Source organism: Schistocerca serialis, chromosome 4 (assembly GCF_023864345.2).
Source record: "Schistocerca serialis cubense isolate TAMUIC-IGC-003099 chromosome 4, iqSchSeri2.2, whole genome shotgun sequence".
NCBI lineage: Eukaryota > Metazoa > Arthropoda > Insecta > Orthoptera > Acrididae > Schistocerca > Schistocerca serialis.
In genome coordinates this window covers 623,898,115-623,922,949 of record NC_064641.1, presented here as the reverse complement: position 1 = coordinate 623,922,949, position 24,835 = coordinate 623,898,115, and positions in this window count along the sequence as shown.

Here is a 24,835-nt window from a genome sequence, read left to right as displayed (position 1 = left end):
GACAGTTCATAAAGACATGTGTCATGTGTAGATGAGCATTGCCCTGCTGAAAAAATTGCACCACACTATTGTCGCATGAGAGGTAACACATGAGGACGTAGGATGTCTGTGACGTGCCGTTGTGCCGTCAGAGTTCCCTCAGTCACTACAAGAGGTGATCTGAAGCCATACCCGATCGCTTCCCAAACCACGACGCCAAGACTACCACTGCTGTGCCTCTGCATTACGTTGGAAGAACGGACCTCCTCCGAGGTCGCCGCCATACTGGTTAACGATGGTCATCAGCGGTACTGCAGAACCGTGATTTACCGCTGAACAGAATGAGACGCCATTTATCAATAGTTCATGCTTCCCATTCACGGCAGCATTCCAAACGCTACCTTTTCTGTTATGGTGTTAACGGCAGCCTACATATGGGACGTAGTCTGGCTATTGATAGTCTGGGATAAATGGTGGGGGCTGACACAGAACTTGCTCTCGGATGGAAGCTGCAGATGCGAAGGGGTTTGTGGTGTGTTTGGTGCCCAGCATGGCGATGCTCCCTTGTGGAGGTCAGGCGTGCTCGATCGGGGCCTCCCACCCTCATCTGCCCATGAGGTCCAACATCGGGTCACTGTCACATCCGAATGCCCCACAAATCTGAATATTGCACGATTCGAACAACTGGCCGAACAGGGATCAATAATGAGAACCCTTTCACACTGTGGCAGCTGCTGATAACGATGACTCACAATAGCAAGCGGCATCTACGTGTCGTTCACAGTGATTACTTAGCATCTAGCGGTACGCTGTCTGGTGGCAGCTCTACCTGTTACAGAGAAATGCAACTCTAATCATGAACATACTCGTCGATGGTGTGTATGAGTACGATGTAATATCGACATCAGACCTTATCTTCTGGGCGCTTCACTTTTTCTTGTAATGCAGTGTGAAATATATCTCCGATAACGGATGATTCAGCGGATATTAAAAAAAGAACTGCAATGATTAAAAAGGCCTTCAGAAATAGGAATGATTTATTTACAAATAACTAATTTCATATGCGTGTAGAAAGAGGAAAGAAATTCATCAAGACACTTACCTGGGGCATTTTAATCTATGGTTATGAAGGCCACGCTCTGAAGAACAGGAAAAGAAAAAAAAAAATGGAAGTTGTGGAGATGTGGATTTGGAGAAGAGCAACAAAAATACCGTGGACATGAAGAAAGTCTATTGACAAATACTAAAGGAACTAAACAGTAAAGGAGATTGATTAACATGATACATAAAAGAAAAAAGAAGAAAAAGAAATTAGCATTTGATAACGAGACTTAACGTCCCAGTCTTAGCGTCGCGTGTATAAATTTTTATTCAATTCACAGTGTCTAGTTGTTAGAAACGCAACAGATACGATCGTTTACCTGCAGAAATAGCATGAGATTTGTTTTTTTCCATTGTTTATGGGCGTATCTGAGCTAAAGCTACTCGGTCATGAATACAAGTTGCTTCATAATTAACTGAACGGAGATACAGGAAATTAACAGCAATAACATACACAAATCAGTAACACATTACAGACAAAACATCTAGTGTGAGATCTCGTATGTAGAATAAAAGAAAAATGCTACAAATGAACTTTTCTAGTTATATTTGAAAATCTGGAGTTCAGTTTAATGAAAATAAAACCTGGAGAATGTTACACACCATTCTGTGCAACGAATTGCTTTCCACGAGCAAATCATGTCATCATTTTCCAACTAGATTCACTAAATTAAGTGTGCATTTCCTTTTGAATAAGTTCGTATTATTAACCACAACTGTCATAAAAATGGTTCAAATGGCTCTGAGCACTATGGGACTCAACTGCTGAGGTCATAAGTCCCCTAGAACTTAGAACTACTTAAACCTAACTAACCTAAGGACAACACACACATCCATGCCCGAGGCAGGATTCGAACCTGCGACCGTAGCGGTCGCGCGGTTCCAGACTGTAGCGCCAGAACCGCTCGGCCACCAGCGGCCGGCACAACTGTCATAAGCGAGAATATGTGTACACGAATGGCAGAATTAGAATTTTAGCAATCGGCTGCATGAAGTATCCAAACTCACGCCACAAATCATTCTGATCACTCTCTTCTGGTGTAATAACATATTTTAAAAGTGCATGGACTCCCCGAAATTAAGTAACATAGGGCATAACACAGTGTAGGTAAGGATAAAGGAGTTCCGCGTTTCAGTAATTGAGAAAATTATTCTTAGAGTTAATAATACAGCACTCAGTATCTCAAAAAGTTCTCTTCGATCCAAAGAATTTAAAATCTCCTACACCACTCATAACACCATAACAAATTCGTTTTAACGACCTTTCTGTATAAGAAACTGTGTACGGATTTTTTTTTCAGTTCAGTGACAACCAGTTCTCTGTGAGACGCATACTGATACCTACTACCTTGTTTCCTAAACATTTAATTACTTTACTTGTCTACCACAATGGCGCTTATGCCATGAGCAGATTAAAAAAATTCTCATATTTAATAGCGATTTATTGATATTACATTACAGTGTCCTTGTCATTCGAAAGAACATCGAACAAAATAAATGTACAATATGATATACACCGACGCAAAAAAATCCCAACACCAAGGAATAATAGGAGTAATGAAATTTCGGGAACACATTTGTCCAGGTAACATATATAAGTGATTAACGTTGCAAGATCACAAGTTAAAGTAAGTGCGAGAAAAGCAATTGGACATGTGAAATGCCGGTACATTAATAACCAGTGTAACCGACAGAATGTTGAGTGGAAGCATCGAAACACGCAAGAATTGTGTCGTACGGGTGCCGGTTGTCAGTTTGAGGGATGGAGTTCCAAGCTTGTTGCACTGGTCGGTCAGTACAGGAACTGGTAATGCTGACTGTGCATGACTCTAGAGTTGTCGTCCTATGCTGTCCCATAAGTGCTTGATTGATGATCGAGAAGGCCAAGGCAAAGTGTGGACACCCTGCATAGCGTGTTGGGTTACAACAGGGTTATGTGGGCGAGCATTATTCTGCTGGTGAGCACCCAGTAGAATTTTGTTCATGCCCTTCACTAATGGCATTACAATAGGCCGAATTACCAGAATTACGTACAAATTTATAGTCAGGGTGCGTGGGATAACCAAACCACGAGAGTGCTCCTGGTGTCGTAAGAAATCGCACCGCAGACTGTAACTTCAGGTGTAGATTCAGTGTGTCTAGGCCGCAGGAAGGTTGTTTTCAGCCGCTCACCGAGCCTTCTTCGAACCAACATATGGTCCTCACTGGAACCGGGGCAGAACTGGCTTTCATAAGCAAACACAACGGACCTCCACTCCGCTCTCCAAAGAGCTTCCCCTTGATACCATGAAGTCGCAAACGGTGGTGGTTTGGGGTCAGTGTAATGCACGCTACAGGGCGTCTGGCTCGGAGCTGTCCTTGAAATAACCGATTTCTGCCAGTTCGTTGTGTCCCCTTATGGGGCTTTCTAAGAGGAGAGAAAGATTGTAACATAGAGAAAAATTGTAAATCAGAACTACTATGCATTGAAATGAAACAAAGAAGTAGGTTGTCTAGTCGTAGTACAGTTGAGGGTCTGTTCATTGTTTTCTAGAAAACAGACCCGTAGTGATTTGTTGGATGAAAAAAAAAAGATGTTACTGGGGTGCCAGCTGGTGCTCGAATAGCTGCTCCAGACGCAGTACGACGCGCCAAGCCATACGCCGCACACGACGGTCTTTCCTCTCGGCAGTGCCAGGCAGTCCTCCACCGTTGCCAGCAACTGGCGCGAAATTTGAACTACTTCATCTTTCGTATGTAGAAACATGCCTACCAACTTTCGTTTATCTCGTACAGCTTCTTCTTAGTGTTAGGATATTTTCCTATTAGTGTAGAATATAGTTCAAAACATAAAAATCACAAACATATGTCACAAAATAGTTCACATTTTAACATCACACATTTGTAAATGCTGTTTACATTTGCACTAAATCGAGTGGAATGTTGAGAGTGTAAGGCTAAGGAGACTATCTATGATAAATTTCTGCAATGTCTTACATATGTGTTGTCTTACATATGTGTTCCCTAATGCTAAACTGAGCGTACCAAAATGAAATTGAATTCCTGGTTTCATTAGCTGGCTGATTAATTCTTTGTTGAATTATTGACAACACGGAATCTCAGCAAATTCAGGTCTTGTTACGCTTCTGAGAAGACGTGTGATAATCTTGTGGCTAGTGAATTAAGGCTTTACAGCCTCTCCTTGTTGGATAGAGACACACCGCTTCCTTCCAACGTTCTCGCCTTTTGGTTTTCACCCATAGTACAAGATCGTATTGTGGAATAAATTTGTTTAGTGAATTCCTATGGCATGTTGTGCCAGAAGGTCGAGCTGCACGTTAAAAAACATCCCTGTACAAGGGGGTACTCACACAAAGGTCAAAATCTCTCTATTTCACTTTTCAGTCAATTATCATTGACTGTTTTAGATATTCTACATACTTTACATTACTTTACATGTGCGAAGGGCCTTATCGAGCATACGTCTTCCTACGGGCCTCTTATATTTTTTCATTCTGTCGTGTACATTGTTTGTTCATTCTTTGTTAATGTTCGTCTTAGAAGTGTCCTCCCGGATGTTATCTCGGCACCTGATTCTGGGTCTTCCTCTTTCTCTCGTTCTATTTATTGTTTTGCAGATTGCTATTCTAGATAATCCATACTCAATCATTCTTGCTATATGGCCAGCCCAGATGAACCTGCACTTCGACGGTTTCACAATCTGTACAGTTCTCTTAATTCTTTAATTTTTTCTTATCCTCCGTTCTATGTTGCTTTCATCATATAAACGTCCAAAAATTATCCTGAGTATTATTCTTTTGAAAAAAAAAATGGCTCTGAGCACTATGGGACTTAACTTCTGAGGTCATCAGTCCCCTAGACCTTAGAACTACTTAAACCTAACTAACCTAAGGACATCACACACATCCATGCTCGAGGTAGGATTCGAACCTGCGACCGTAGCGGTCGCGCGGTTCCAGACTGTAGCACCTAGATCCGCTCAGCCACCCCGGCCGGCATTCTTTTCAATATTAACAGTTTTTCTTTACCTTTCTTCCTAAATATCAGTGCTTCACGTACTTATAAGGTTGCCTGTATAACAGTCGGCTGATACAAGCGGATTTTACTGTTAGTATCAAATGACCTTTTCTTTAGAATTTTGATGAGACTAAAAAGTGTCTTATTCGCTGTTGTCAGACGGTCATTCAATACTATATCCGTTCTATTGTTGTTGCTAAAAAGGCTCCCTAAGTAACTGAAGCGGCCAACTATCTTGGAAGTGAATCTGTCTACAGTCAAATGTGTGTCACTTCTGATTTTCTTACCTCTCGAAAATTTGTATTGCTTTGAAAGCATGGGAGATTTACTGGAAAGTAAAAACTGGTGACTCTGATGTAACTTGCAACTAGGAATTGCGCAACCAATGACGACGACATATCTACCTGCGTGAATTTTGAGAGAGTTTGGAGACACATGTTTGATCCAATCCATACCTTCAAAATTCCACTTACGAATATTTTCTTCAATGACGTAAGCACACCAGGGAAAAAGTTAATAGCCCTCAGGAGACTTGATGACAAGTTCGCCCGACACTGTCTTCTAATCGTAATAACGGCTTCAACTCCGCAAGGGAGAGAGTCCACACTTTATTTCGGGTACGTCCTACCCAGCTGAAGCCAGTCCTTGATGATCAGACATCGCAAAGCTATCAAACTGCGAGATGTTGATTGCTACGTTTCATACACTGTTGCCAATATTCCTAGACATTCTCTATGGGATTAAGATCGGATGATTTATCAGAACAGTCGAAGTGTGACAGGACGTCTTAGTGTTTATCGGAACAGGAACATACGGTATGCGTAATGTCCTGTGAACATGGCTGCTGTCAGCTTGGAAAATGAGAGTGTCTACAGCATACTCACCCTGAAGAGGTAGAAAAAAGGCCAACACCGAGAACCTTTGGGCTGTCGTTGCACTCAGTACCTTGCATCAGTTAAAAAAAGGTGCAAAATGGCGACCCAGCGGACCATGGAACACGCCTGCGGTCAGTTACTGTCGAGTTCCTGTGACGTTTTTTTCCAGTGAAGAGTGCAGTGTGACCAAAGACATTATACAAGGTACCAGACGTCAAATATCCATTGAATGCTGTTCCCTTCGTAATGTTGATTCAGAGAGTAGTTGATACGGACCTGCTATCGCTGACAGCAAAAACTCCTTTCGGGTTTCAAATCGATTTCATTAACAATGGGTGACACTCGTGTCCTAACTCTGTCGGTTGGCACCTTTCTACGGCCATTGTTCTTACGCTGTGATTCAGGGCTGCGCACGGTACACTATTCCCTGTAGACACCTTGGACAATCATAGTTGATACACTAACAAATCAGGCAACTTCATTCACGGTGTGATCGTCAGATCGTCTAAACGTAAACAGTTCTTTTGTACTATTCTTTACATCTCCACGTCTATCGATTGTAATGCGCCGATTCAGTACACACAGCTGACACAAACACACAACGTCACAGCCACGACATAATCAGCGGTAAATGGCCGCTTGGCTTCTCCCAGTGTTGTACCGCCTGCAGTTCTCGAAAGTGACTAGAGTGAGACTTTAAGGGTTGACCAGTATTTTGTCTGGGGAGCTCATTTTTGGTATCAGTACGCTACATACAATGAGCAAAAAGTCCCATAACTGTTTCTCATTGTGAAGCTCAAGTTTCAAATGGTTCATATGGCTCTGAGCCCTATGGGACTTAATTTCTGAGGTCATCAGTCCCCTAGAACTTAGAACTACTTAAACCTAACTATCCTAAGGACATCACACACATCCATGCCCGAGGAGGATTCGAACCTGCGACCGTAGCGGTCGCGCGGCTCCAGACTGTAGCGCCTAGAACCCCTCGGCCACCCCGGCCGGCCTCAAGTTTCAGATTTGGTTTAACAGTGCGTACAATTTTCCTCTGTAATGATGCAAAAGCGTGCCGTAACGCTTCAAATAGCAAGTTGCCGACATATGCGAAAGAAAGTCCACAGGTCAGAAGTTCAAGTGAGCTTAAGGTGGGCTAATTATGCCACATTGACAACAAATTTCACCAAAATTCTGCCCAATGCCATAGTAGACGTTGTCATACCATGGGAAGGCTGTCACACACCCCTGTTACCCACCTTCCACCCCTTCTGTTGACGCCTCTGCGATGAACGTCAGAACCGCGAAATTGTGAGGCTGCAAACGCATTAAACGTGATCTGAGCCTTTTGTAGTGTGCTACGAGCGCAATTTTTGCTTTGGTATACAGGGTGGAACCTGTAGCGACCGTTCGATACCATTCGACGACATCTGAACGTGATGCGAAGCAGCAAAGGGCGTTTATGCTTTTTCGGTCCTCCTGTTTGGCGTCGTCCAGTGACAAGATCACGGAGGGATGCAGCATTTACATTGTGTGTTGTGTTGTTGTCTTCAGTCCTGAGACTGGTTTGACGCAGCTCTTTATGCTACTCTATCCTGTGCAAGCTTCTTCATCTCCCAGTACGTACTGCAGCCTACATCCTTCTGAATCTGCTTAGTGTGTTCATCTCTTCGTCTCCCTCTACGATTTTTACCCTCCACACTGCCCTCCAATGGTAAATTTGCGATCCCTTGTTGCCTCAGAACATGTCCTACCAAGCGGTCCCTTCCTCTTGTCAAGTTGTGCGACAAACTCCTCTTCTCCCCAATTCTATACAATACCTCCTCATTAGTTATGTGATCTACCCATCTAATTTTCAGCATTCTTCTGTAGCACCACATTTCGAAAGCTTCTATTCTCTTCTTGTTCAAACTATTTATCGTCCCTGTTTCACTTCCATACATGGCTACACTCCGTACAAATACTTTCAGATACGACTTCCTCACACTTAAATCTATACCCGATGTTAACAAATTTCTCTTCTTCAGAAACGCTTTCCTTGCCATTGCCAGTCTACATTTTATATCCTCTCTACTTCGACCATCATCAGTTATTTTGCTCCCCAAATAGCAAAACTCCTTTACTACTTTAAGTGTCTCATTTCCTAATCTAATTCCCTCAGCATCACCCGACTTAATTCGACTACATTCCAGTATCCATGTTTTGCTTTTGTTGATGTTCATCTTATATCCTCCTTTCAAGACACTGTCCATTCCGTTCAACAGCTCTTCCAAGTCCTTTGCTGTCTCTGACAGAATTACAATGTCATCGGCGAACCTCAACGTTTTTATTTCTTCTCCATGGACTTTAATACCTACTCCGAATTTTCCTTTTGTTTCCTTTACTGCTTGCTCAATATACAGATAGAATAACATCGGGGACAGGCTACAACCCTGTCTCACTCCCTTCCCAACCGCTGCTTCCCTTTCATGCCCCTCGACTCTTATAACTGGTTTCTGTACACATTGTAAATAGGCTTTCGCTCCCTGTATTTTACCCCTGCCAACTTCAGAATTTGAAAGAGAGTATTCCAGTCAACATTGTCAAAAGCTTATGTGCATGAATAAAACAGCTAATGGTCCCTCTGAGACCACTCAGTTCGGCACACCTTTGTTGAGCGCTTTAAAAATGTACTTGTCAGAGGCTTTTGAGCCGCGGCGTTTTTCTCACGATGTATCAATATCGCTGCTTATATGATCTTTGACTAACATGTTGCCGTTGGAGCCCAGCGCCTTCTGGTGTGGCGGCTCCGGGCGTGGTGGCCGGTTTGGTAGGCAGTATGCACTGAGCGACGAAGCTGTAACGAGCTTTCCGTGGAGTCAGCCGCTGGCGGGCGACAAATACTGGGGTCATGTTAGCCCGTGTAACTTATAGAGTACCGGTGTGGCTTGTGCTGTGGTTTATCAGAAGGGCGCCGAGGTGTCAGGACAGTGTTCACTGTCACTTTGGTTTGTCTTCCTTCTGTTTGTTGGGTATGGATGCGCTTCTCTCCATGGTGTTCGAAGAGCAATGAGATTCCAAGATCTGGTAGACATTTTAGACAGATTCATTGGATTATGTGTCAGTGGGGCTGGTGAACCGTTAGCCAGTGTAAAGCGCCGTGTTCCAGGAGAAAGCTTATGTCGAAGGTTGCTGGTGTGCATTAGTGTACGCTTTACCTGTTCTTGTCCGCCTCCAATTAATTTTTTTGATTTTTGAAGTAAATGATTGGTCATGTAATTTTCAATTGGAGTTGCAGTGGAATGGTTAATATTACCGGTACCACGGATGTTTACTTTTTCGTGTCAGAGTGGGTCGGCTTTGTTATTTTACTGACCTAATTATAATCTGATAAGGCCTACGCTGTCTGAGAAACTGTATAGTGCGTCTGTTCTATCTAAGTGGCTCAGATAAATTTCAGTCTGTTCCAGGACGCATTTGTTCTCTCCGAACCGCTGTTGACTACTCCGTGTACGGATGAGCTTTGAATGTCATGCTGGTGTCCTTGTGACTGTTCCAATGGTTTGCTAAAAAGAAAGAAAAATCTGATATTACTATACTATTACTGAAATTATTTTTTAAAATCATTTGTAACTGGTTCTTAAATACAGGGTGTTTATAAATGAATATCGGAGTTTTAACGCTCTGTAATATTTATTAGATTAAACTTACGGTTATAAATGATATGTCAAATGAAAGAGAAACTCAAACAGTTTTACCAAGAACATTATAAATGTTCAATTTGAGCACCATTTGTCATACGGAACACAACAAGTCTATAGCCCAAGCGCTGCATAGGGCCCAAGGGGCCCAATGACCGGGCTTGCTTTGCATGGCCTCCACGTTCACCCGACCTAACGCCATGCGATTTTTTCCTTTGGGGCATCATCAAGGATCGTGTGTACGTGCCTCCGATACCAGCAGACCTCCCTGAATTAAGAAACCGGATTGAAGCAGCTGTTGCTACAATCACTGAAGACACACTTATCAACGTATGGGAAGAAATCGGCTGTAGACTTGATGTGTGCCATGTGACAAATGGTGTTCATATTAAACATTTATAAGGTTCTTGGTAAACCTTTTTGAGTTGCTCTTTCATTTGACATATCATTTACAACTGTAAGTTTAATATAATAAATATTAAAATGCGTTAAAACCCCGTTATTTATTTATAAACACCCTGTTCTTTGATAGTCATGGCTTTTAGTATTAGCTCAGGTTAATTAATTAATTCTACCCTAAGAGTCATTTATTTGATACACAGCTCTGTGTTGGAGCTATAATTAAAATTATTACGTGTTACGCAGGATCGAGCCCCATTTACTCACGCCCCGTCGGCTTGCTTAGCAGGGTGTTTGTGCAATTTGGAGTGCATACACTAGGCAGCTCTCACCGCTGTCTATTTTTCGCGCTGTTTCCTTCAACCGCAGCCGCACTACTTAATTATCATGTTCAAGCTAAGTTTATACTTGGAATAATTCTGAATTTGTATCGTTAGCTTGTGGCATTACATTTTGTTAGACCTACTTATAGCCTTGGGAGAGGCAGCCATGACAAAACTCTTCTATCTGGTGAGCAAGTTGTATGACACAGGCGAAATATCATCAGACTTCAAGATATTAATCCCAGTTCCAAAGAAAGCAGGTGCTGACAGATGTGAAAATTAGCGAACTATCAGTTTCATAAGTCACCGCTGCAGAATACCAACACGAATCCTTTATACAACAAAAAAGCTTGCGGAAGATCATTTTGGATCCCGGAGAAATGTAGGAACACACGAGGTAATATGAACCGTACGACTTCTCATAGAAGATAGGTCAAGGAAAGGCAAAGTTACTTTTATAGTTTGTAGACTAAGGGGGAAAGCTTTTGACAATGTTGACTGGAATACTTTCTTTCAAATTACATAGGTATCAGGGGTAAAATACAGGGAGCAAAAGGCTATTTACGATTTTTACAGAAACCGGATGGCAGTTAAGAGTTGAGGGGCACGGAAGGGAAAAAGCGGTTGAGAAGAGAGAGAGAGAAGGTAGCAACTTATCCCCGATGTTATTCAATCTGTATATAGAGCAAGCAGTAAAGGAAACAAAAGAAAAATCAGGAGTAGGAATTAAAGTTCAGGGAGAAGAAATATAAGCTTTGAGATTTGCCGATGACATTGTAACTCTGTTTGAGACAGAAAAGGACTTGGAAGAACATTTGAACGGAATTGACGGTATCTTGAAAGGAGGATATAAGATGAACATCAGCAAAAGCAAAACGATGGTAATGGAATGCAGTCGAATTAAACCAGGTCATGCTGAGGGGATCTGATTAGGAAATGAGTCACTTAAATAAGTAAAAGACTTTTGCTATTTGAGAAGGAAAATAAATGATGATACTAAAAGTAGGAGGATATAAAACGTGTACCGGCAATGGTAAGAAAAGTGTTTCTGAAGAAGAGTAATTTGTTAACATTGAGTATAGATTTAAGTGTCAGGAAGTCTTTTCTGAAAGTATTTGTATGGAGTGTAGCCATGTATGTAAGCGAAACATGGACGGTTGAAATGTCTCCGAGCACTATGGCACTTCTGAGGTCATCAGTCCCCTAGAACTTAGAACCACTTAAACCTAACTAACCTAAGGACATCACACACATCCATGCCCGAGGCAGGATTCGAACCTGCGACCGTGGCGGTCGCGCGGTTCCAGACTGAAGCACCTGGAACCGCTCGGCCACACCGGCCTGCAAACATGGACGATAAATAGTTTGGACAAGAAGAGAATAGAAGCTTTTGAAATGTGGTGCTACAGAAGAATGCTGAAAATTAGATGGATAGATCGTGTAACTAATGAGGAGGTACTGAACAGAAATAGAGAGGAGAGAAATTTGTGGTACAACCTCACTAAAAGAAGGGATCGGTTGGTAGTACATGTTCTGAGGTATCAAGGGATCACCAATTTAGTACTGGAGGAAATCGAGGGGTAAAAATGGTAGAGGGAGACCAAGAGATAAATACAGTAAGCAGAGGGATGCAGGTTGCTGTAGTTACTCGGAGATGAAGGGGCTTGCACAGGATAGAAAAGCGTGGAGAGCTGCATCAAACCAATCTTTGGACTGAAGACCACAACAACAGCTTGTGGCCTTCACCTTAAGTAAATTTTGGTGTTCGTTGGGATCCCAACATATACCTTAATCTGTTGTAACTTAATTATTCTTCTGTTACTGGAAAATGTGTTACATCTTCAATTGGTGCGTATTTCTGCGGCCAAAATTATCTTGCGTAAATACTGGTGTTAACTTGTTTTTCATTGTTTTAAGTATGGTTTTAGTTTTTTTATCAGTCATGTTTAAGTCATGTTTTATTCTTACCATTTTGTAATTAAGGCCCTTCTGATTTGTTCTGGTAGTGTTGATTACACTTACATCTGTCTTTACTACAACTTTATCCTTACTTCATTCTGTGTGTTATCTAGGGCATGTCTCTCCTTAAAGATTAAGTCATCTAGGGTTAAAGTTGACTCTAAATTTTTCTGGAAATTATGTAAATTATCACTGAATTTTAAGCGAGTCTAATTACTTGGACTTTTAATTAATTTAAAAAGGTCTTAATTGGCTGCTATGTGATTGAAAATGTGTAAAATATATTTATGGTCTACCAGCGAATGAAGAGCTGGTCCAGCCCTTCCCCGGTTTCATACCTGGATGAATTGAGAGGCCATAATCGTCACATTTCAACTTCGGCATCTATTCAGCTGAATGGTACCTTGCAGCTGCTCTAGCGCCTGAGAGCAGGCAACCCCACCCGACAGATGTCGAAGGGTTTACTGTTAAGATAATATTGTTCTGTTTCTCATGTCGCAGTCTTCTTGTGTTGTATGTACAACAGTTTGTAATTTCTAATGATAGTGGTTTACTGTTGCTTGTAACTATACAGGATTCTGAATGGAAACCCTTGTCCAGAAACGTACCGTTTCCGTGCTACAGTCGCTTGTAAACATGTTTGACAGGTAGATACGCAACAGGGTTTTCATGGTGGGGGATGGTTACGTCGTATCGGCTGATGTCCATTGACGTCAATCCCTTCCTCTCTGACCTCGTTTGAGCCTCAGTCACGTGTTTGCGAATGTTAGAACAACATGACTAAGTACGAGTTAGCAGAACACACCGAAAGGATCCTTCTGAATGGCGAAGGTAACGGTAATGGAAGCGCTGCTCGTTGCCTTTATCAAGATCGTTCTCCACAATGTTCAGCCCAGTCCCATTCCATTTTCAGCACAACTACACAACGGCTTCGAGAAAGGGCATCTTCACTGTCAGCAGACGTGACTGTGATGCTCCAAGGAGACGCCGCACACTCGAACTGGAAGAGAGCGTTCTGCATTACGTCGAAGAGTACTGTCAACAAGTACCCGACCAATTTATATGGCTATTAGTGAGTAAAATTGTAAAACAAGTGCTGTACAGGGTCACGCCTTATCAATTACTTGTAAAAGTGGTCGCGTTACCAATATGTTTTAAAATAGTTGTAGCATGTAAACGGTACATTTCCGGACATGGGTCCTATTTCAGAATATTGTCTACTCACTCCCCTCTACAAGTCCTAAAATTTGTAACGGGAATTTCCTAACACCCTGTGCGCACATTCTGTTGCGCGTTGTAGATTGATCTGAAGATAATTGGAGATATTCATTACTAATCAAAACTATTCATGAAATAAAACAACAACAAAAAATCCGTGTGATCAAAAACTGGTGTAAACGCAAACATTACTAGCATCAAGATCGCCGTTCATTCGTTGTGATGACGTTAAATAGATAGTGGAGTTTTTTTTCCGGTGAAGGCCTTCATTAAAATAGCGACAATTTAATGACAGTGTATTCACTTTCGGCGGCTGGTATAACGTTATTGTAATTATTATTAAAGTTTTTTTACTATTTAATTGCATTTAGCACATCCACAAATTGTTTTTAATCTAAATTTGAGGCTCGATACTTCCAATGAGTTACACAAACTGAATTTCACATTTCACAGCATCCAAGAATTATATTGATGGAAAAAGGACGCATAAGCATTATGGCAGATATGGATAAAGATAACAGTAAAACACGGAGATACTAGTATCATCAGTAACAAAAGAAATACTAACAGTAAATTACTGCATGTAGTAAGTGACATTAGAATCTTACTATCGCTCAGATGCATTACAGAAAATAGTTGTGGAAGATCCTATAGGTGCTCAGGAGTACTGACTGTCGAAAGTGCGTTGTGAAGCTTTTCTCGAGATCATAACGGAGAAGATTTCTCGAGCTCTCCAACAGACGATTTCTATGCTTATTACAAAGAATGGAGCGATTTAAACATTAGCCAACTTCTTTTTCTCCGTCATGTGTCGTAACAATTCCGTATATTTTCTAGTAAAGGAAGCTCCGTCCACAGGCACTGGCCGACCATCGATACCGACCTACCCCCGTGTCATCCTCCGCTAATTGCGTCATTGGATGCGGTATGGATGCGCGTAGGGTCCGGACACTCTCTCTCCCGCCCGTTTTCAGCTACCAGTAGTGTCGCTTCACATTTGACATCATGACGATGAGAGCGCTGCATTCCAGTCCTTCCAACAAGACCCCTGGTCCTCAGATTGGCAGTCAGCCACACTGACCATTCAGCTATGGAGGCGGACATACTTTCTAGTACTTCTCCAATTAATGTTTTCCATGTTTCCTTTTAGGAGAATGTACACGTCAAGGAGGGTAGCTTTTTCTTAATACAATTATATCCGATCTATATATTTCGATATATCTGTGCATTATAGCTATGTGTTCAACATGTATCTAGCAGTCTGTGTTTCCAAGGGCCAAGAGATGTTTTCCACAGCGTGGAAAAAATATATAACGATCCCGAAATGTGTTTCAGGCATTTCCTGACGAAATATAAACAGAAAAGAGGTCATTCGTCCAAGTAAAGGGTAATTATTCTAGAATACTGCGTAAAGAGCAGTTCTTTCGGTTATTAATTAGGGCACCTTACTGCTTATCAGAATTATAAACATTTTTGGTCACCTTGTTACTAGAATTGGTTTAACCTTGGATACAATTAAATCTGACTCATATCACTTTTCACAATTATTATAATTTTTGACGATTTTATAACCATTAGCATTATGTAATTAAGCTATGAAGCAAAACGTTTTGAGTGAACAAAAGTGTTGTCTCATTTGACATCATGACGGTGAGAGCGCTGCATTCCAGTCCTTCCAACAAGAAAAAATACCTGTGAGTTGAACCCTGGTCCTCAGAATGGCAGTCAGCCACTGTCCTTCCAACAAGAAAAAATACCTGTGAATTGAACCCTGGTCCTCAGAATGGCAGTCAGCCACTCTGACCATTCAGCTATGGAGGCGGACATACTTTCTAGTACTTCTCCAATTAATGTTTTTCATGTTTCTTTTTAGCAGAATGTACACACCAAGGAGGGTAGGTTTATTTTAATACAATTATATCCGGTCTATATATTTTGGTATATCTGTGCATTATAGCTATATGTTCAACATGTATCTAGCAGCCTGTGTTTCCAAGGGCCGAGAGGTGGTTCCCACAGCGTGGACAAACTATATAACGATCCCGAAATGTGTTTCAGGCATTTCCTGACGAAATGTAAACAGAAAAGAGGTCATTAGTCCAAGTAAAGGGTAATGATTCCTAGGATATTGCGTAAAGAGCAGTTCTTTCGGTTATTAATTAGGGCACCTTACTGCTAATCAGAATTATAAACATTTTTGGCCACCTTGTTACTAGAATTGTTTTAACCTTGGTTACAATTAAATCTGACTCATATCACTTTTCACAATTATTATAATTTTTGATGATTTTATAACCATTAGCATTATGTAATTAACCTATGAAGCAAAACGTTTTGTATGAACAAAACTGTTCTCTGATACTAGGGCGGGTCTGAAAGCCCAGTCTGATCACAATGCAAAAATGAAAGTCACTTAAACAACTGTGATTATTAGGAGACTGAGAACACACACAGTGTCGCTGAAAAAATGTAGTGACATTCGAAGTTTGTAACAGTACAGTTACATTGTTTTTAACAACCTCTTGTAGTATTAATTTAAAATGTAAATGAGAAGATAATGAAACTTAAACAGTTGCTAATTATGTGGAAGGGCAAGTGGGAAAATATTTTTTTTTTAATAATTTTGTAAGAATTTGGTGCATGTCTACTGCAAAATAGACCGAGTAGGCACGCAGCATATCTTTCGAAGAAACAACTAATATTTGGTTCTAAAACAGTGAGACACACGGGACGACAACACACACTGCATTTATGTAACACATGCAGTGAGAACCAAAACGCTACAGAGAGTAACTGGGTTAAAATTGGAAGGATCTGCCAAGCGAGGGGAGATCTCAGAGGAAGAAAAGAGGAGGGAGGCAAGAGGCTTCGGTGAAGGAGGGGAAGGGGGTGGAAGGGGGGGAGCCAGTAACAAGGGGCAGGAGACAGGGAAGGTGGTGAAGGGAGCAATCCATGAAGCATCACAAGGACTGGGAAAGGAGAAATGTGATGGACATGGAGGGGGATAGGTGGGAGGGAACAGTGTAGGGGGAGGGAAAGGACAGGGAGCCCTAGGGAGGAGGGCAGAGGAAGAGGAGGGTCAAAGCTGGAACAGGGAGAGTCTGAAAGTTTCTTTGGGACAGGAGGTGGAGGGAGTGGAGGTTCAGAGAGAGGGTGGGACACATTGGTAGAGGTGCAGCAGCAGGCGAGGAGAGGGAAGGAGACATCAGGGCGTGATGGGGATCAAGGTGATAGACGTGGCAGTTGGTGTAGACAATACAGATGTGTCAAGGAAAAGGAGGGGGTGTGGGAAAAGGATGAGGTCATAGAAGTTCCTGATGAGGGACAGAAGATGGGCTTCGAAAACGAGGTGGAGTGCATGGCAATCAAATATCTGGAGGGCTTTATAGAATTTAGGAGGGGCAGAGATTGAGGCGACGCTGGCATAAAAATGGATGGCGTGGATCAAGAATTTGTAAGTATGAAGGATGGTGGAAGAAAGCACTCTTCATGTTGGGTTGGACCAGAGTTTCAGGAAGCGGAGTCTATTGTGGGCTTTGTGTTGGATGCTAAGGAGATGTGGAGGTGATGGTCAAGGGTGAGGCCAAGGTATTTCAAGGTGGGAGTAAGTTGTATAGGACAGTCATAGATACTCAGGTAGAAATCGTGGAGCCAGAAGGAGACAGTGGTATGTCCTATTCCGATTGTCTGGGTTTTTGAAAGATTGATCTGAATGAGTCACTGGTTGCACCAAGCAGTAAACTGGTCTAAGTGGGTTTAGAGGGAATATTGGGACAGTTAAAGGGTAGGATAGACAGCAAGGAAGGCAGTGTCATCAGATACTGAAAGGGATGGGTGGGTGGGGGTGGTTTGGGCATATCAGTGGTGTACAGGAAATAAATTAGAAGAGAAAATACGGACCCCTGGGGCACACCAGTGATAGGGTATAAGGTTGTGGAATTGCTATTATGGATGGTAACATGGGAAGGACGGTGGGAGAGGAAGGATGAAATGAGATGGATCAAGTTGATTGGAAGGGCGTAGTCTGGAGCTTGAAAAGGAGCCTGAAATGCCATACATAGTCATAGGCGTTCTGGAGGTCGAGTGAAGCAAAAAGAGCAGAGTGACAGGAGTTAGTTGGAGGGAGAGGAGATAGGAAAATTTGAGGAACTGATCATTGACAGAGAAGGAAGGCCAGAAACCACATTGGATCAGAGGGAGAAAGTGGTGTTGAGTTAGGTGGCTATGGATACTCTAATACCTCACTGAACACGGAGGTCAGGCATATGGGACGATAGGAGGAGGTGACAGAAGGGGTTTGTTGGCTTTAAGGAACAACAAGATATGGGAGGTCTTCCATAGGTCAGGGTAAAAGCCAATGGGGAGGATGGTCTAGTGCAGGATAGCAAGGGTGACAAGGAAGGAGAGGTGGCGGTAGGTGGTGCAATCGTAATCAGGAGTGATGTTGCATTGGGAACAGAGGATGAGTTTAATGTCATGCACTGTAATAAGAATGTTCAAGTCTGAAGGTGGTAACTGGTCCAAGTACTGGAAGATAGGAGCAAATGGCAAGTCAGTGGATTCAGTGCAGGGACATCGGGGAAGAGGGAGTGATCAAAGTGAGGGTCATTGGGTATGAGGAAGACTTCGCAGAGGTGGGAAACAAATTGGTTAGCTTTACTGAGGTTGTCAGGGAAGGGGGGTCGTCATGGAGGAGAGGGTAATGCAGAGTTGGATGGCTACCAGTAAGGCAGTGGAAGGTGGACCAGTACTTGGAGGAGGTGAAAGGGAGTGCGGGACTACATTGTGTGCATGAATGGAGACAGTCCCTGTGGTTCTTTGTTATCAGAAGGTTTTGAATGTGTCTTTGTTATTGCTGATGGTGGAGGAGTATGTCCCAGTCATGAGTGTGGAGGAAGGAATGGTGGAACTCGCAAGATTCACAGAGAAGTATGGCCTGTGGAGGAAGGGTAGGGCATTAGGGGTGGACAGGTTTGATGGGAACATGGGCTGTCACAGTATCAGAGATGGTCTATTGGAGGAAGGACAAGATGTGAGTGATGGCATCGTGATGGTGTAAGAGGTGGAGGTGGCTTCTGAGCTGGGTGCTGATGGAGTCCCAGTAAGTATTGAAGGTGGCACATAGTAGTGAACGACCTCAGGAGGGGCGACAAGGTAGGTAGATGGGCGAGGGCGAGGAGCAGCGGAGATGGTGATAAGGACAGGGAGGTGATCACTGCCAATGGGATCTAGGGCTTCCACACTGATATGCCCAACAAGGTTGGGGGAAGTGAGTTGACATTGGGAGTGGTATTACTTTCAGGATGGGTATGCTGAGGGAGGGGGAGAGGAAGATGACAGGATCGCAGCTATGGGTGTTAAGGTCTGTGGCAATCATGTAGGTGGAGAAGGTCAATATGGGATAGGATGTCATAGGGAATGGGAGCACCAAGATGGATGGTACAGGTGACAGTGAAGGTGGGGAAAAAGATGCTGAGGACAAAGTGTTTGGTAGGGTTATTGAGGACAGGCTGTGCAGGCTGTGGTCAGTTGGGGATATGCTTAAGGTGACCAATAGCAATCCCACCTTGTGCTAAGGGGCGGGATTTATCAGTATGGTGTAGGACATAGGGTGAGGTGTGGACAACGTTGTGAGGTTGGAGGAAGGTTTCACTGGGGATGAAGGCATCAACCTGGGGCTGGGACAGGGTATGCATGAATAAAGGTGAATGTTTTGATAACGAGGTGATACTCCTGTCACACCAGGATGGAGAGAGAGGAAGGGGAAGGAGGGGGCAAGAGAGTCTAGGTGGGTAAAGATGGACTTTGTTTTGGGGGTAGGTGGCATAGGTGAAGGAAGGGAGGTGACGTTGAGACACTGTTCCAGCAAATAAGAGGCTTTGCTGTTGCAGCAGAGGGGAAGATTTTTTCAGTCAAAGGTAAGGTGATTTTTGTAGACCAGGCACCTTTCACACCAGTAGGACTAGGGAAGGGAGTGGGAAGGGTCAACAGGGTGATGGCAATTATGGATAAGGGCTATCTGGGCGAGTAGGTGATCGATGGAGAAGGCAGATTCCATGAAGACATGCATGAGGAAGGTGGGTCTGGAGTCATTTTAAATTCAGCAGGTCGAACAGATTATATGGCAGGGTGGGCATTCAGTTCTGCCAACATCTCCATCTCTGTGACCACATGGCTGAGCTTTGTGATCACAGTGTTGAGGGAGGACAGCAAGGGGGCTAGGGCTGGTGGGGAGAGGAGGGTGTTAGGGTTGGAATGCGGGGCAAAGGTGGCATGGGAGATCTTTTTGAGGAGATCGGTGTGGAGGGGGGATTGGGGGATTTGATGAGGGTGAAGTCCTTGTGGGAAATGAGTTGGGAAACTGGAGCATTAGAGAAGTATTTATGAATTTCTAAGATGGGAGCATGGGTGTCAAGGAACCTGGGGTTAGGGCAGGAGAGGAGAAAGGTGTGCATGGCAGGGTGTTGTAGGGGTGGTATCCATGGCGGGGGGGGGGGGGGTCGGAAGTGATGGGTGCAGGTGGTGGTATTTTGTTTGGAAGAGCAGGAGTGGGGTTCACACTAGGTCGTTTAAGTGGTTTTCTGGTGAGGCCAGCCTGGGAAGAAGGATGAGGGATGGATGGGAGTGGGAGGTGACAGAAGGCAGGATCTTCTTGGAGTGTGGAGGTGCCAGCATGAGGTGAATCATCTAGGGTGGCTACTGTGGCCTGGTGGGCTATGAACTGGGCAGGTGAAGAAGGTGCTAGATGGCTAGGGAGGGGGGAAAACGCTTGAGGATGGCTGGTGGGGGACGGAGTGGGAGTGCACTGGTATATATGGAGATATAATATGGGTGAGGAGATGGAAGGGGAGGAATCAGTAATGAGGGGAGGCATAAGGAGGGGGGCTGGAGGAGGAACTTCATGAAGTGATGGTGGGGGCAGCAAAAGGAGTGTAGATAATGGTGTTGGTTGGGGAGTCCATGTTTAAAGGGAGATGAGTCTACCAGCGACGGAAGTCGCTGAGGCAGGAAACTAAAAGGCTAACTTGTCGAGCTCCCTTTGTTTAACATGCCTCTTGTTTCCAGTACACTCTGCAACTGTGCGAATTGTCTGGCCTGTGTAGACGCATTCGCAAGGGACACCATACACACCGGGCACACGAAGAGCTATGTCGTCTTTAACAGGACGTAACATATCTCGTATCTTGTGGGAGGGCCGTAATAATGGTGTCATCCATGTCTCTATAGTACACGTCCTAACTTGCCGCTCGTTGCCCCGCCAGGTTGGCTTCTTCTGCCGATTCACAAGGTATCCTTCTTCAGTGACATCTGTAACCGTTTTCATTCTCTCTTTTACTATAACCATTCTCTCTGAAGCGCTGTAATTCAAACGTGGCCCCTGTTGCCACATGACGTCAGTCGTCCTGCGACGGGCTGGAGCTGCTATGAGCTGCCCAACTCCCCTTCCACGCACGCGCCATTTTTGGCCCTCTGTGATTGGTGCCAGCGGCTATAATAGAAGGTATATAAGCGAAAATCGTGCCAGCCCTGGCAGTAAGTAGTTTTACTGCTGACGATGATAGCGGAGATAGCCATCGAAAGCTCGAGAATTTTATTCGAATTGACGCGGCTTGAAAACCGAGAAGATTTTATTCAGGCTTGCCGCCGCGAAAGACTCCGAAGACACAGTTTTATTTCAGCCAGATGCTAATCTAGAGTTATGACTTTTAACATAAATTACCAGAGGATTTTTACTTAGCCAATTAAAGCATTGAACCAAGTTACAAAATGAACTAACTTTTAGGTTGAATGGAGTGATCAGGTCCTGAGATTATCAAACAACTTTCAAATAAAACCCTTCTCCTTTTAAGAAAGGGAACACCAACAAGGTAAAAATGGGGTGCGGATTTACAGCGCCCTCCACTGTTAGTTATTGTCGTTTCCGAACAATGGTGATCTGGAAGGGCTGCAATGACGTGTAGTGTCAGTTATTGCTCAGTGGAACAACACTGCACACTTTCACCTAGCGTAGGATGATGAACACCATGTTTCGCTAGTAATGATCACAGGTCGCTGTATAATTGTGTCCCAGACTGACGCAACGGCAGAGGCATAAAATACGAATGGCCAATTCTAACGACCTCTGACTTTCACGTTTTGAACTGACCGAAGGCAGACTTGTAGCAGCAACAGGAATAATCTTCGTGCTCAAGAATGCTCTGCGCGGTATGTTGAGGACCTGCAGTTGCAATAACAACGGATAACTTACGAAAATATGATTCCAGTGTGGTGTTATGAAGAAATTCACCTCTTTACAATTTGGTTTTATGAAGAAATTGGTCTGCTTCCAAAGAAAGATCCATTGTCTATTGAGTGGTTGCTTCAGCAACTACTTCGAAATTGAATATCTAAAAAATTGCCATAATTCGAAAATAGGGATTAATTTATCAAATACTCTGCGAATCGATGCTAATCCAAGAGTCGACAAGCGCAGCTATTTGTCAAACGACGCCCTTCCTAACATCGTCTACTTGACGTTTGCTAATCGATAAATTTTGTCTTGCCAGCAAGACCATAAATGATGATACATCAAGTAAAATCAGTTTCTGTATAATCTAGCATCTGCAACTGGTCTTTTTTTAATATAAAAGGATATTGATGCTATAACGACCGGCTTGTATAACACGTCCTGCTAACCTTGGGCTCCTAGTCGTCTACAGAAACGTGATCGAGGGTCGGCTACACTTCATCTTCCGTCGGCATCATATAATATTTCTTCCTGCAGACGCTTAACGTAAGGTTGTTCAAGAGAAGTGAACCACATTTCCAGTCAGCATCGTGAGTAAGTAATTTAGCTTGTAGTACCGCTTCACATGTCCAGCACGTGCACAAGGCTGCATTTAATGGAGAAAGATAATAATAGAACATCGTAATATAATAGAACATCGTAATATTATGTATTGAAGTGGATCTAATGTAATAACAGTTTGTGCGTAATGTTAAGAGCATTTCATCAGCGATCTTATTATGATATCGAAATTTCACCAGTACAGTTTTTTCCACTTCTTCCTGTCTTTTCCGGGCCGGCCAGGGTGACCGAGCGGTTCTAGGCGCTACAGTCTGGAACCGCGCGACTGCTACGGTCGCAGGTTCGAATTCTGCATCGGGCATGGATGTGTGTGATGTCCTTAGGTTAGTTAGGTTTAAGTAGTTCAAAGTTCTAGGGGACTGATTACTTTAGAAGTTAAGTCCCATACTGCTCAGAGCCATTTGAACCATTTTGTCTTTTCCGGCAGTTCAGTCCGTACTTGTTATATCATATGTCCTCAATAACACACGCTATCGGTACGCATAAGACAGCATACGGTATGTAATGTGTTCCAAAACACCACGCATGAAACGGGATTTTTCTGGTGCTCATACCTCGGGTTCTATTGATGACAGAAAAGAAGGGTCAAGTGCTTTGGATAGCCCTTGGGCTAGGGACGATTTGTACACTGAACAGAAGGATCGTCTTTTACTGTGACTACCCTACAGCACAGAACAAAATTTGACTATTAGACACTTCCTCCAGCTAAGGCAAATGGAGTAACTCAGATCTACATCTGCATGACTACTCTGCAATTCACATTTAAGTGCTTGGCAGAGGGTTCATCGAACCACAATCATACTCTCTCTCTACCTTTCCACTCCCGAACAGCGCGCGGGAAAAACGAACAACTAAACCTTTCTGTTCGAGCTCTGATTTCTCTTATTTTATTTTGATGATCATTCCTACCTATGTAGGTTGGGCTCAACAAAATATTTTCGTATTCTGAAGAGAAAGTTGATGACAAATTTCGTAAATAGATCTCGCCGCGACGAAAAACGTCTTTGCTTTAATGGCTTCCATCCCAACTCGCGTATCATATCTGCCACACTCTCTCCCCTATTACGTGAAAATACAAAACGAGCTGCCCTTTTTTGCACCCTTTCGATGTCCTCCGTCAGTCCCACCTGGTAAGGACCCCACACCGCGCAGCAATATTCTAACAGAGGACGAACGAGTGTAGTGTGAGCTGTCTCTTTGGTAGACTTGTTGCATCTCCTAAGTGTCCTGCCAACGAAACGCAACCTTTGGCTCGCCTCCCCCACAATATCATCTATGTGGTCTTTCCAACTGAAGTTGTTCATAGTTTTAACACCCAGGTACTTAGTTGAATTGACAGCCTTGAGAATTGTACTATTTATCGAGTAATCGAATTCCAACGGATTTCTTTTGGAACTCATGTGGATCACTTCACACTTTTCGTTATTTAGCGTCAACTGTCACCTGCCACACCATACAGCAATCTTTTCTAAATCGCTTTGCAACTGATACTGGTCTTCGGATGACCTTACTAGGCGGTAAATTACAGCATCATCTGCGAACAACCTAAGAGAACTGCTCAGATTGTCACCCATCTCATTTATATAGATCAGGAACAGCAGAGGTCCCAGGGCGCTTCCCTGGGGAACACCTGATATCACTTCAGTTTTACTCGATGATTTGCCGTCTATTACTACGAACTGCGACCTTCCTGACAGGAAATCACGAATCCAGTCGCACAACTGAGACGATACCCCATAGGCCCGCAGCTTGATTAGAAGTCGCTTGTGAAGAACGGTGTCAAAAGCTTTCCTGAAATCTAGAAATACGGAATCAACTTGAGATCCCCTGTCGATAGCGGCCATTACTTCGTACGAATCAAGAGCTGGCTGCGTTGCACAAGAACGATGTTTTCTGAAACCATGCTGATTACGTATCAATAGATCGTTCCCTTCGAGGTGATTCATAATGTTTGTATACAGTATATGCTCCAAAACCATACTGCAAACCGACGTCAATGATATAGGTCTGTAGTTCGATGGATTACTTCTACTACCCTTCTTAAACACTGGTGCGACCTGCGCAATTTTCCAATCTGTAAGTACAGATCTATCGGTGAGCGAGCGGTTGTATATGATTGCTAAGTAGGGAGCTATTGTATCAGCGTAATCTGAAAGGAACCTAATCGGTATACAATCTGGACCTGAAGACTTGCCCGTATCAAGCGATTTGAGTTGCTTCGCAACCCCTAAGGTATCTACTTCTAAGAAACTCATGCTAGCAGCTGTTCGTGTTTCAAATTCTGGAATATTCCATTCGTCTTCCTTGGTGAAGGAATTTCGGAAAACTGCGTTCAATAATTCCGCTTTAGTGGCACAGTCGTCGGTAACAGTACCAACGGCACTGCGCAGCGAAGGTATTGACTGCGTCTTGCCGCTTGTGTACTTTACATACGACCAGAATTTC